The sequence below is a fragment of the Strigops habroptila genome, chromosome W, assembly GCF_004027225.2.
Source record: "Strigops habroptila isolate Jane chromosome W, bStrHab1.2.pri, whole genome shotgun sequence".
NCBI lineage: Eukaryota > Metazoa > Chordata > Aves > Psittaciformes > Psittacidae > Strigops > Strigops habroptila.
Window position 1 is genome coordinate 16,102,686 of NC_044301.2, and position 15,227 is coordinate 16,117,912.

Here is a 15,227-nt window from a genome sequence, read left to right on the forward strand (position 1 = left end):
GGCTCCATCTCTTGTAATAGTCTTTCAGGGCAGGAGGGATGGTGTGTAGTGTTGGGTTGTTGCCTGCTGATGACACCGCTGAACTTGTTGGGTCGCTGCTGAGCTTGTCTGGTTTCCTCAAAGTTTATTCTTTGTTGGGGTGATGATTGGAGAGAAGTCAGGGTCAGTCAATGATGACCTTAAGATATCTAGCTGGTGGGCTATAAAAGTGTTCTAGAGCAGGCAACAGCATACGGTTGAGTTCATTGGCTATTTTCTCCCAAAATAAAATCCCCTTGAGGTACGCACAAGACTTCCCCATCTTCCTGCATTACCCATCAAGTATATCCGGGTCCCTGAGCAAAAGCAACACCATGAGTGGGTTTGCCTTTACCTGAAGCAGGAATAACCCAGACTGTCTTCCCCAACAAATTCTTGATGTGCACCACAGGAACTTTATTCCCCTCTACAGGACGTAAAAGTATTGACTAGGCTGAGCCAGCCATGTTGGCAGATCCCCTCATGTTGACCAACCAGGTGGCTTTTGATAAATGTGTATCCCAGTGTTTGAAAGTCCCACCACCCATTGCTCTCAGTGTAGTTTTTAACAGCCCATTGTAACGCTCGATTTTCCCAGAGGCTGGTGCATGGTAGGGGATGTGATATACCCACTCAATGCCATGCTCTTTGGCCCAAGTGTCTATGAGGTTGTTCCAGAAATGAGTCCCATTGTCTGACTCAATTCTCTCTGGGGTGCCGTGTCGCCACAAGACTTGTTTCTCAAGGCCCAGGATAGTGTTCCGGGCAGTGGCGTGGGGCACAGTGTATGTTTCCAGCCATCCGGTGGTTGCTTCCACTATGGTCAGCACATGGCGCTTGCCTTGGTGGGTTGGTGGGAGTGTGATACAGTCAATATGCCAGGCCTCCCCATACTTGTACTTCAGCCATCGTCCTCCATACCAGAGAGGCTTTAACTGCTTGGCTTGCTTACTTGCAGCACGTTTCACATTCGTGAATAACCTGGGCAATATTGTCCATTGTTAAGTCCACCCCTCGATCACAAGCCCATCTATATGTTGCATCTCTGCCTTGATGGCCTGAGGGGTCATGGGCCCACCAGGCTAAAAATAATTCACCCTTATGTTACCAATCTAATTCCATCTGAGCCACTTTAATCTTAGCAGCTTTATCCACTTGCTGGTTGTTCTGGTGTTCCTCACTGGCCTGACTCTTGGGCACATGAGCATCTATGTGGCATACCTTGACCACCAGGTTCTGCACCCGAGCAGCGATATCTTGCCACAATGCAGCAGCCCAGATGGGTTTACTTCTGCATTGCCAGTTGCTCTGCTTCCATTGCTGCAACCACCCCCACAGGGCATTTGCCGCCATCCATGAGTCAGTATAAAGTACTGGCCATTTTTCTTGTTCAGCAATGTCCAAGGCCAGCTGGATGGCTTTCACCTCTGCAAACTGACTCAATTCACCCTCTCCTTCAGCAGTTTCTGCAACTTGTCATAGAGGACTCCACACAGCTGCCTTCCATCTCTGATGCTTTCCCACAATAGGGCAGGACCCATCAGTAAACAAGGCATATTGCTTTTCACTCTCTGACAGTTCATTACATGGTGGGGCCTCTTCAGCACGCGTCACCTCCTCTTCTGGTGACATCCCAAAATCTTTGCCCTCTGGCCAGTCCATGATGACCTCTAGAATTCCCGGATGGCTTGGATTTCCTATTCGAGCTCGTTGTGTGATTGGTGCGGCCCACTTCCTCCATGTAGCATCAGTCGCACGATGTGTAGAGGAGACCCTGCCTTTGAACATCCAGCCCAGCACAGGCAACCAGGGTGCCAGGAGGATCTCTGCTTCAGTGCCAATCACTTCTGAAGCAGCTCGAACCCCTTCATAGGCTGCCAGGATCTCTTTTTCAGTGGGAGTGCAGCTGGCCACGGATCCTTTATATCCCCGACTCCAAAAGCCGAGGGGTGAACCTCGAGTCTCCCCTGGAGCTTTCTGCCAGAGGCTCCAGGTAGGACCAGTCTCCCCAGCTGCGGTATAGAGCACATTTTTCACATCTGGCCTGGTCCAGACTGGTCCAAGGGCTACTGCATGAACTATCTCTAGTTTAATTTGTTCAAAGGCTTGTTGTTACTCAGGGCCCCATTTGAAATCATTCTTCTTCCGGGTCACGTGGTAGAGAGGGCTTACAATCAGACTGTAATTTGGGATGTGCATTCTCCAGAACCCCACAACACCTAAGGCTTCTTGTGTTTCTTTCTTGTTAGTTGGTGGAGACATTGCTGTTATCTTGTTGATCACACCTGTGGGGATCTGGTGACGTCCATCTTGCCATTTTATTCCCAAAAATTGAATCTCCTGTGCAGGTCCCTTGACCTTACTCTGTTTTATGGCAAAAACGGCCTTCAGCAGGATTTGGATTATTTTCCTCCATTTCTCAAAAACTTCTTCCGCTGTATCACCCCACACGATGATGTCATCGATGTATTGCAGGTGTTCTGGAGCTTGCCCCTGTTCCAGTGCAGTCTGGATCAATCCATGGCAGATGGTAGGGCTGTGTTTCCACCCCTGGGGCAGTCGGTTCCAAGTGTACTGGACACCCCTCCAAGTGAAAGCAAACTCTGGCCTGCATTCTGCTGCCAAAGGGATTGAGAAAAATGCATTGGCAATATCAATTGTGGCATCCCACTTGGCTGCCTTTGACTCCAGTTCATATTGAAGTTCTAGCATGTCCGGTACGGCAGCACTCAATGGTGGTGCAACTTCATTCAGGCCACGATAGTCTTCTGTTAGTCTCCACTCCCTGTTAGACTTTTGCACTGGCCATATGGGGCTATTAAAGGGTGAGCGGGTCCTGCTGATCACTCCTTGGCTCTCCAGTCTACGGATCAGCTTATGGATGGGAATCAGGGAGTCTCAGTTGGTGCGATATTGCCGCCGGTGCACTGTTGTGGTCGCAATTGGCACTTGTTGTTCTTCGACCTTCAGCAACCCCACAACAGAAGGATCCTCTGAGAGACCAGGCAAGGTGGACAGCTGCTTAATTTCCTCTGTCTCCAAGGCAGAGATACCAAAAGCCCATCTATACCCTTTTTGATCTTTGAAGTTCCCTCTCCTGAGATAGTCTATGCCAAGGATGCATGGAGCCCCTGGACCAGTCACAATGGGGTGCTTTTGCCACTTCCTCCCAGTCAGGCTGATTTCAGCCTCCAGTACAGTCAACTCTTGGGATCCTCCTGTCACTCCAGAAATATAAATGGGTTCCACCCCTTGATACCTTGATGGCATCAGAGTACACTGTGCACCGGTATCTCCTAGAGCCTTATACTCCTGTGGGACTGATGTGCCAGGCCATCTGATCCACACAGCCCAGTAAACCCCATTATCCCTCTCCTCCACCTGGCTGGAGGCAGGGCCCCTCTAATAGTGATCATAAGATTGTCCACTTATGTCTTGGAGAAAGAGATTAGAATTCCTTGTCTCAGTAGTTCGAGTAAAATCAGCTCTTTCATTCCATCTGGGAAACTGCTCACCAGAGACTGGAGCAGCAGCTTTCCTGGGAGGATCATCATAGAATCATAGAATAGTAAGGGTTGGAAAGGACCTTAAGATCATCTAGTTCCAACCCCGCTGCCATGGGCATGGACACCTTGCCCTAAACCACGTGGTACAAGACTCCGTCCAACCTGGCCTTGAACACTGCCAGGGATGGAGCATCCACAACCTCCCTGGGCAACACATTCCAGTGCTTCACCACCCTCACTGTAAAGAACTTCTTCCTTATATCTAATCTGAACTTCCTCTGTTTAAGTTTGAACTCGTTACCCCTTGTCCTACCACTACAGTCCCTAAGGAAGAGTCCCTCCCCAGCATCCTTATAGACCCCCTTCAGATACTGGAAGGCTGCTATGAGGTCTCCACGCAGCCTTCTCTTCTCCAGGCTGAACAGCCCCAACTCTCTCAGCCTGACTTCATACGGGAGGTGCTCCAGCCCTCTTATCATCCTCGTGGCCCTCCTCTGGACTCGCTCCAACAGCTCCATGTCCTTTTTATGTTGAGGACACCAGAACTGTACGCAGTACTCCAAGTGAGGTCTCACAAGAGCAGAGCAGAGGGGCAGGATCACCTCCTTTGACCTGCTGGTCACACTTCTTTTGATGCAGCCCAGGATACAGTTGGCTTTCTGGGCTGCGAGTCCACACTGCCGACTCATGTTAAGCTTCTCATCAACCAACACCCCCAAGTCCTTCTCTGCAGGCCTGCTCTGAATCTCTTCTCCACCCAACCTGTAGCTGTGCCTGGGATTGCCCTGACCCAGGTGTAGGACCTTACACTTGGCTTGGTTAAACTTCATAAGGTTGGCATTGGCCCACCTCACAAGTGTGTCAAGGTCCCTCTGGATGGCATCCCTTCCCTCCAGCGTATCAACCGAACCACACAGCTTGGTGTCATTGGCAAAGTTGCTGAGGGCGCATCAATCCCACTGTCCATGTCGCCGACAAAGATGTTGAACAGGACCGGTCCCAACACCAATCCCTGAGGGACACCACTCGTTACAGGTTTCCAACTGGACATCGAGCCATTTACCACAACTCTTTGCGTGCGGCCATCGAGCCAGTTTTTTATCCACCGAGTGGTCCATCTATCAAATTGATGTCTCTCCAATTTAGAGACAAGGATGTCATGTGGGACAGTGTCGAACGCTTTGTCCAGGCAGATGACGTCAACTGCTCTGCCGCTGTCCATCAGTTCCGTGGCTCCATCATAGAAGGCCACCAAATTGGTCAGGCAGGATTTCCCCTTAGTGAAGCCATGTTGGCTGTCACCAACCACCTCATTGTTTTTCATGTGCTTTAGCATGTTTTCCAGGAGAATCTGCTCCAAGATTTTGCCAGGCACAGAGGTGAGACTGACTGGTCTGTAGTTCCCTGGGTCTTCCATCTTCCCCTTCTTGAAAATGGGGGGTATATTACCCTGCTTCCAGTCATTGGGAACTTCACCTGACTGCCAGGATTTTTCGAATATGATGGACAGTGGTTTAGCAACTTCATTCGCCAGCTCCTTCAGGACCCGCAGATGGATTTCATCTGGTCCCATGGACTTGTGCACGTTCAGGTTCTTAAGATGGCCTCGAACCTGATCCTCTCCTACAGTGGGCCTAAGGTCTTCATTTTCACAGTCCCTGCATTTGCTTTCCAAGACTTTCGTGGTGTGGTCAGAGCATTTGCTGGTGAAGATGGAGGCAAAGAAGTCATTAAGAACCTCAGCCTTCTCCAAATCCAGGGTAGCCAGTTCTCCTGATAGCGTCCGGAGAGGGCCCACATTGTCCCTAGTCTGTCTTTTATTTGCTACGTACCTATAGAATCCTTTCCTGTTATCTTTTACATCCCTTGCCAAACTTAATTCTAGCTGGTCCCTACCTTCCCAGACAATATCCCTGTATTCTTCCCAGGCCGCCTGTCCTCGCTTCCACCTTCTATAAGCTTCTTTTTTCCCCTCTAAGTTTCCTCAGCAGCTCCTTATCCATCCATCGAGGTCTCCTGGCCCTCCTGCTGCACTTTCTTCTAGTCGGGATGCAACACTCTTGAGCACGTAGCAGGTGATCCTTGAATATCAACCAGCAGTCTTGGGCCTCCCCTGCCCTCTAGGACTGTATCCCATGAAACCTTACTAAGCAAGTTCCTGAAGAGGCCAAAGTCTGCTCTCTTTAAGTCCAGGGCAGTGAGCTTGCTGCGTGCCCTTCTCACTGTCCTGAGGATCTCAAACTCAACCATCTCGTGATCACTAGAGCCAAGGCTGCCCTGGAGCGTCACATTTCCAACCAGTCCCTCCCTGTTGGTGAGCACGAGGTCAAGCATGGCACCTCTCCTTGTCGGCTCCTCTATTGCTTGAAAGAGGAAGTTGTCTTCCACACAATCAAGGAACCTCCTGGATTGCTTGTGCCGGGCCGTCCCGTCCCTCCAACAGATGTCAGGATGGTTGAAGTCCCCCATGAGGACCAGGGCCTGCGAGCGTGAGGCTGCTCCTATCTGTCTGTAGAGCGCTTCATCCACAGAGTCCTCTTGATCAGGCGGCCTGTAACAGATCCCCACCGTAATGTCCCCCATTGCTGTTTTCCCTTTGATCCTGACCCACAAACACTCTGTTACCTCATCACCCGTCCCCAGACAGAGTTCCATACTCTCTAGCCTATCACTGACATAGATAGCAACGCCCCCTCCCCGTCTGCCTGGCCTGTCTTTTCTAAACAGCCTGTAACCTTCCATTCCGACACTCCAGTCATAGGAGCCATCCCACCATGTTTCTGTGATACCAATGACATCATATCCCCATAGCCTTGCACACATCTCTAATTCCTCTTGCTTGTTCCCCATACTACGGGCATTTGTATGGAGGCACCTTAGCCGAGCTCCAAATGCAGCCGACTCAATGGCTGGGGCAGCTGGAACATCTCTACATGGCTCCAAGCACTTATTACAGGTGCTGGCAACTGACTGGGAGTGTTGGGATGGATCAATGCTCCCCTCCCCCAACACATCTAGTTTAAAGCTTTCTTGACCAGCCTGGCAAGCCTCCTACCAAAGCAGCTCTTTCCCTTCTTTGTCAGACCAGCTCCACCAGCCTCCAGTAGATCTGGCCTCCCAAATGGAGCCCCATGTTCTAAATAGCCAAACCCCTGACTATGGCACCACCATTCTAACCATTTATTAACCTGCCAAACACGCCTAGCTTTTTTAAGGTCCTCCCCTTTATCCTGGAGAATCGATGAAAAAACAATCTGAGCACCAGAGCCCCTAACCACCTCTCCCAAGGCTCTGTAGTCCTTAATGTTCTCCAGGCTACTGCTATCTATATCACTAGCACCCACATGGACCACTAGAAGGGGGTAATAGTCAGCAGGACTTACTAGAGCAGGCAGCCTCTCAGCAACATCCCTGATCCAAGCCCCTGGCAGGCAACACACCTCCCTCGAGACTGGATCAGGCCGGCAGATGGGTGCCTCTGTGCCTTTCAAAGTAGAGTCCCCTACTACTATGACCCTCCTCTTTTTCCTGGAGGCACCAGTAGCGATCCTCTTTACTGGTGCATCAGCAGGGTGCTCATTAGGTGTGGTGGGTGCTTTCTCATTAGCCCCCTGCAGAACTGCAAAGCGGTTCTGGGTGGGGACATCAGATTTAGGAGGAAGCCCCTTGTCGTTAATTGTCCTCTTCCTCCTTTTTTTGTTCGTTTTTCTCATGACTAATTCCCAGCTTCCTGGGTTGCTGCCCTCCCTCTTTCCTTTATGAGCAATGCTGGACATTTGCGGCCCCTGCACAGTTTGGGCCTGGAGCAAGCAGCCCAGCTTCCTCTCAGCTTCCCTGGCATCTTTTAGCTCTCCAACAGCCTCCCGCAGCTCAGCCACCTGCTGCAGGAGGACCTCCACCAGGGGGCACCGAGTGCAGCCCTGTCCGTTGCGCACCCTCGCCTCAAGAGACCAGTCGAGGCACTCTCTACACTCCGAGGTCTGCGCCGCAGCCTCCCCTCTCATCGGCTCTGTCTGGGTGCCTACGCTGGCCACCGCCGGGGCAGAGCTCCCAGAGCGGGCCCTGGTCCTGAGGCGAGTGCTCACCATCCCGCTCGCTGCCCGCTCGCCCTGCCTGCGCGAACTGCCGCACCACGCCCTGTTCGCTCCCTGGCATGAGTTTTTACCCACTGAGGGCTGGTGCCGTCACTCCTGGCGCCGCCCCCTGTGAGTCAGCTGCTCGCGTCAGCTGAGCTGCCGGCTCCTGGGCAAGTCCTGTCGAGGACTTGAGGCTCCCTCGGTCGCTGTTGCCGCTCCGAACTGAGGCTCCGGGACGCTGTGCTTCCCCCCGCTCCGGTGTTAAAGGCGTTCTCTCTGGAGATACTCACCTCGGCAATTCATCCTTGACTGTTGTTTCCCTTTTCAATTCACGTGCCCATTCCTCCAGAACTGAGGTAGGTTTTCCATCCCACTTTCTCATGCCTTCTCTGTGATTCCACAGGTAAAACCACAGGGTGGCCCATGGTGTCTACTTCCTATACCTTCCCTTTTGGGCAGTAGGGCACCTTCTGTTAATAGCTGAGATGCGGGTCTGTACATGTGGGAGCTGGATAGATTGGATAGATTGTCTCTCGATTGTTCGAACTCCTGCAACAGTTTTTCCACAGCTGAAATGTTGGAAGGGGTGAGATTGTCCTCGAACTCTTGGAGTTGATGACTCACCTCATCTGCTGTTGGTGCCGCTGCCTCCCTCCAGTTCATTGATGCCAAAGAGTGGGCATACAATGATGGTGCACTCCGTGTAAGTTTCCGCCACATGGGTCATATACATTCAACTCCATCTGGATCTACAGGTGCTGGATGCCTCTCTCTATCATGGTCCACTTGGATGAGTGTCCTGGGTTCAGCTACAGCTGTCATTTTTTCTCCTTCTTAGTAGCTGGTGCAGTGCTGTGTTTTTGACTTTCAGCCTGGGAACAACGCTGATAACACTGATGGTTTTAGTTGTTGCTAAGTAATGTTTACTCCAACCAAGGACTTTCTCAGTCTCATGCTCTGCCAGGGAGGAGGGGAAGCCGGGAGGAAGCAGAGACAGGACACCTGACCCAAACTGGCCAAAGGGGTATTCCATACCACAGCACGTTATGCCCAGTATATAAACCAGGGGGAGTTACCCAGAAGGCCCAGATCACTGCTCGGGTCGGGCTGGGTATCGGTCGGCGGGTGATGAGCCTTGTGATGTATTCTCTCCCCTTGTTATTCCCCTTATCATTATTATTATTGGTGGTAGCAGTAGTGGTTTTGTATTATACCTTAGTTACTGGACTGTTCTTATCTCAACCCGTGGGAGTTACATTCTTTTGATTCTCCTCCCCATCCCTCTGGGAGCGGGGGGGGAAGAAGTGGGGGGGGGGGAGTGAGCGAGCAGCTGCGTGGTTCTGAGTTACCGGCTGGGCTTAAACCATGACACTGGAAATCTCATGAATATATATAAATAATTTCCTGGAAATGCTGTAAATATGCATGAGTACGCTAAATATATAGCTGCTGCCAGCAAGTAACGGGCACGCTCACCTTTGCGAAACTATTTGCCTGTGCGCCCAGCACTGCAATAAAGAATGCTGCTTTCTAAAACTCCAAATTGTGTCTTAGAGAGTTTCTCCTACTGACTTTTACGGTAACATCATCATTTCCCATCATCTGTGGCGCTACCAAGTGTTTGAGCACCTTCCTTTGTAAACATCACCAGAGTAATAGCCCAGAGCTTTGCAGTCCTGGTGTTCCAGTCAGGCAGTTTGCAGCCATTTCCACAGGCTTTTAAAAAAAAAAAAACCAAAACCAAAAAAACCCAACAAACAAACAAAAAAGAAAGATGTACCTAAAGAAGAAAATTTTATTGTTACATTTCCTTTCAGCAATTAAGGAGCTAATGCAGCTCCCGCTATAGTCAATTAGTCTCCACACTCACTCTGAAGGGTTTTGGATTGGTCCCAAAGTTAGTGTCCTTATTTTCTGTAATCCTGGAAGTGCTTACACCTTTCCAGCCTTTGAGCAGGGATGAGCCAGCTGATGGCATATCCAGCCAATTATAACCTGAACAGCTTGGAGAGAATTATTTATTTTCCATTTGGCAAGAGGGACAGAAAAGTATGGCAAGGGAGGCTGGGACAGATGAACAAACCCTCTTTGCAAGCTCTCTTTGCCACACAAAGTATTTGCAGCATGGTTTTTTGTCATAAGCCTGCAGTGTGATTTCTGCTTTGCGATAAGCATCCTTGGAGGTAGGACACTTCGAAGAGAGAATATTTCTATAGAAAGACCAAATAATTTTGCTTTGGTTTTTGTAATGTACATATTTTCCTCTCAGATATCCTTTCTTTGCTTTTTTAAGCTGGAAAATAGCATTTCTCATCCTGATTTTAGTGTTTTATACCTTCTTCCTTTCTGTCTGGACGTTGATTTTGCAGGATAAACTGATTAGTGGACAGACTGGGCTCTTCAGGGAAAATCCAGAGCACTGCAGGAAATGCTGTGGATGACTCAGAAAGTGTTTTGCATCCTTCTGCTTTAGAGCTGAGCTTGGTGCCTTCTCTTTATGAAAGAGAGTATGATATTTCTGCAACACACTGTCCTTGCAATGTGGTATTAGTCAATCCTAATGATCAGCTGTGGTCATGAGTGCCTGGGGTCACCAAAGACTTTATAGCATTTCTGCTAGAAGCAGTTGTTGCTCTTTCTGCTTTGGCCACCGTCCAGCCTGAACAATTTCATTGTGCCCAACACTTTTGGCAGCTCAGTTCACAGAAGCATTATCCTGTCCAGGACAGATCACGGGACACACAGTCAGGCATTTGAGATGCTATTACTGGGTTTGCTGCAACCACAGGCAGCTCACTGAACCTCTATGTGCCTCAGTTTCTCACGATGTAAATAAGGAGGGTGTTCACTGAAGCCACAGGCTACATAGTACTCTGTTAATATTTAAATGTGTGGAATTGCTTAAATCCTAGGAGTACTAAAAATAAGTGGAAGACTTTGTTGCATGCTGTATTATTCCACAATTTCCCCGCTATGCCTGCTGCACTCACACTATTGTTAGTTTGCTAAGAGGTTATGGATCTATTTGTTTGAGTGAAAGGTAGTACATATAAACATAAATTGTTATTGCTTACACCAACCGATTTACTGTGTTTCCTTGTGAAACCAATGGCTCCCATTTAAAATGTGATCCTGAAGCCAAGAAATATTTGCTGGAACAAAAATAGCAGCAGTACCTGATGTCAGGGTTATGGTACATGGCAATGATGTCTTGGGCAGGGGGAGTGCAATGAGATTTTAGCCAAACATTCTAAGAAAATGGTGGTTTTGTGGTGACATTGAACAAGTATGTTAGTTTTGATTTACCATCCAAAAAAGCATCTGTCTATTAATCTCAAAAGTGTTATATTCCAGAAGTCTTGTGAAATACGTGGCCAGATAGAGGAGAGAGAATCAGCATTCCCACTGAAGGACGGGCTCATCTGTTGTTAGATCTCAGAGAAAACCCACACATGGAAAATGTTCTGCAAGTGGTTTCTTTAGCTTCACTTTTCTCAAATTGCATTTTTATAACTCCCAAAAAGAGAGATATTTTGTCCTTCTCATCACTTCTTGCTAGAGTTCTCCTAACTCAAAAGGTGACTTCTGCAGAGAAATGTGAAGTTTGGGAATTTGTTCATAGGGTAATCCTATCTTAGGACAAATTTAAGATCAAAACTTCTCAGAAGAGTTATTTTAAGGCATTGAAAACAATTCACTACAATCTAATTCTGTCTGAAAGTCTCCAGTATTAGCTAGGTAATGGTTGCACACTGTGTTAAAAAATCAAGGCCCACATTGATCTTTACCTGAGCTAGATCAATAATAACAATTCATGCGAAAATAACTGAGGGAAGGTATTTTGATTCAGGTTTAAATGCAAGTTACTATCAGCACAGTGTCCTTCCTTCCTTTTATTTTGTGGGGGTTTTCTCTCCATTTCTGGTGAATTTAATACTGCTGATGGCTGCTGAGCTAATAGCCCTAGACACTTAAGTGCTGTCTTCCAGCGAGGGTGTAGCACTGCAGAGGAATAGCTTTGTCTATTCACTGTAAAAAGCCTTTTCAGTACTGTTGTACCAGAGAAATGAAGGGATGGTTTATAATTCTGATTGTGAAATACTCTCACTTTGTTGTGAAGCAGCTCATATGTTTAAAAAAAAAAAAAAAAAAAAAAAGTGGGAGTTTTTCTCCAGGGAAATGCTGTAAATATCAGCTAGGGTTTGGAGTCACCATTCATGCTGGCTTTTTAACAAAAAAATCCCAACAACAAACCCAACCTTGCAGAAGAGATAACAGTTGGGAAAACCTGGCTTTTTTTTTCAACTTTAGATTTAGTATAGCCTGATGTATAGGGTGCAGACATGAGGATCTGAGCTGGAATATAAATCCAGCTTGTGCTCTAACCTGCTTTGTAAGTTTGGGCAAATCACATCTCTTTTGCTTCATGAAAAACTAGGGCTGACAGGTGTTGTAAGAGATTATTTTCCCCATTCTTCTCCCTGAGATAAGAACAACTGTCTCTAAACTCTTCAGAACAGATGTTTTACTAATTTCTTATTAAATAAAAATATCCAATGGTGACTATTCCACTGCTTTCCTAGGCAAATTGTTCCGGTGCTCAACTATTCTTACCCTTAACCCAATGTGTAATTTCTATCACCTTTTCCAAGATGTAAGCTCATTATTTCTTGTCCTAGACTCACTGCATGCAGAGAAGAGCTAATTCCCTCCTGCTCTGCAGCAACCTTTTGCATATTTGAAGATGATATAATGTCTCCTTTCAGTTAAGTCTTCTCTTTTTCAGGTTAAATGCTTTGTAAAGTGTTCTAAGACTAGAATAAAAATGCTCTGTGGGCTAGGTTTTTAAAGGGCTCTGTTCCAGCGCAGTCACCAAGTTTGAAGCAAAAGCATTTTCAAAAGCACCATTTTCTCACTAGGGATGGAGAATTGCACTTAGGCAGAGCTGGTCCCAAAGGCTATGTCCATGCTGTCATTCCAACTGCACCTAACACCTTTCTCAAATCCAGACTCGCCAACTGTCTGTGCTGTCAACATGCAGACACAGGCGAAGGCTGAGATGAGGAGGGAAAGGTCAAGTGAGTCTTGGTGTGGATCTAAGTTTTCCTTTTCACAGTCTCTGCAGATTTATTTATGAGTGGAAAATGTGATAGCCTAGCCTGTCAGCAGATACTCTGATTGTGGCTCTTCCTAAGCACCATATGGATGCTTTCAGCCTCAGCTGTAGCCCTGCTAACAGTTGGTAGTGTGGATGAAAACCATGCAACATGCAGTGCTCGGTATTGTCAGCCCTGCCACTGGGACTCACCTGTCCACCCCAAAACCAACACTATGTGGTTTCACTGAGGCTTGTCATAGAATCACAGAATGGTTTGGGTTGGAAGAGACCTTAAAGCTCATCTAGTTCCAACCCCCTGCCACGGGCAGGGACACCTTTCACCAGACCAGGTTGCTCAAAGCCCCGTCCAACCTGGCCACACAGCCTGTGACAGCCCAAGATACAATTCTGACAGCGTAGTGGAATTTCCTCATCCCAGAAAATGTGTTTTAAAAGTCAGTTGTTTAAAAAAAGAAATAATTCTGTTGAAACAGAAACTTGGGACTGCTAGTTTAAGTTTCAGATGTATCAGCCTTTCGATGATCATCCAAAGTGTCTCATCTGCTGTCCTGTCGTGGTTTGAGCCCAGCCGGTAACTCAGAACCACACAGCCACTCGCTCACTCCCCCCCCCCTTCTTCCTCCCCCCGCTCCCAGAGGGATGGGGAGGAGAATCGGAAGAATGTAACTCCCACGGGTTGAGATAAGAGCAGTCCCACAACTAAGGTATAATACAAACCACTACTGCTACCACCAATGATAATAATGATTAGTGAAATAACAAGGGGAGAGGATACAATTGCTCACCACCCACCGACCGATACCCAGCCCGACCCGAGCAGTGATCTGGGTTTATATACTGGGCATGACGTGCTGTGGTATGGAATACCCCTTTGGCTAGTTTGGGTCAGGTGTCCTGTCTCTGCTTCCTCCCGGCTTCCCCTCCTCCCTGGCAAAGCATGAGACTGAGAAAGTCCTTGGTCGGAATAAACATTACTTAGCAACACCTAAAAACATCAGTGTTATCAGCGTTGTTCCCAGGCTGAAAGTTAAAAAACACAGCACTGCACCAGCTACTAAGAAGGAGAAAAATGACTGCTATAGCTGAACCCAGGACATGTCCCTGGACAGTGATGTGATGGAGAGAGCATTCATAGACCTTGGGGCTGTTTTTCTTTCCTTGGTTAGTCACATCTTTAATGGCCTCATCTTATAATTATAGAGCCACCAGAACTGGATGACCCTGAATCACAAAATTAGGTAATGAACATTCATTCCAGTGTTGAGCTCACTCTTAACTTCAATGCATTGTTCCATCCCCAAAAATGAAAAAAAAAAGAAAAAGCAAACCCTGATAATCTCTAAGCTGATTAGAAAACAGTCCTTCTCCCTAAAGATATCCCCTAAGGATACTGCTGGCTGCAACTCCCAGTCCGTTCAGCCACAGAAGTTGGATTGTACAGCAAGATTGTGTAGCCCTATTGCTGCAGAAGTTGTTCTTATATTTCAAAACATGGAGCTGGGAACATATGTGAAAGAGAAAAAAAGGCAGCTGAAAGTCTACAGCCAACAGCTTGTGTCAGAAAGCTGCTAAAGGAGGAAACAGTTGGGCATTTTTTATTGTGACGCGGTATCTGCAGGATGAATGCAAGCAAAGTTGGCTTGCGACTGAAATTGTTTGCGATCTAATCAATTCCTGACAAACTACATGAGACCGGGTGGTGGGCTTCAAGGGGAATTGCAACACCTGCTCCTAAAATGTTGTTCCCTGAACATAAATTTTACCACGGCCTCCTCATACTCATGTCTATGGATGCTGAAGGTAAACTGAAGGCAAATCACTCAACTTGCACCACTGCATGGAGGCGAAGTCACTTAAAAGCACATGTTGTTGAGGGGGGGACAGGGTGGGCCACTCTGAGGTGGCCATGACTGTGTGTTGCTGAGGGGGAACACTGGCAGGGTGCTCTGAGGTGGCCATGGACAAATGTTGCTGAGGGGGTACATGGTGGGGTGCTCTGAGGTAGCCATGGCTGTGTGTCGCTGAGGGGATACACTGGAAGGACACTCTGAGGCAGCCATGGCTGTGTTTTCACTGTGTGGGTACACTGGCAGTGCTCTTGTAGATTATCTTAAGTTTTACTGAATCTTTCTATATTTTGTGTTTGTTTGTGAAACAGTTACCTATAGGAACATCTTGATTTAAGAAGTTAGCCTTTATGTTAGCATGGGTTGCTGCGTTACTTGAAATCCGACACCATGTTGCTTGAAGTCCCTGTTCTCTGTAACATGTTAGCCTTAGTCCTTACTCTCTAGACCATAACCAGAGCACCTAGGGTCTATTGTATATAGGATGAGTTATTTGACAACCTGGCAAGGTAGAAATCTATCCAGCCAACTTGGCAACAAAACTTACTTTTAAGGTGTCCTGAAGTAAACTGCCTTCATTATAATACGAAAAAACACACCCACAGATCGAGAAGACCCTTGCCCAGGTGAAGACCCTTCCCTCGTGCAAGCATAGTAACAG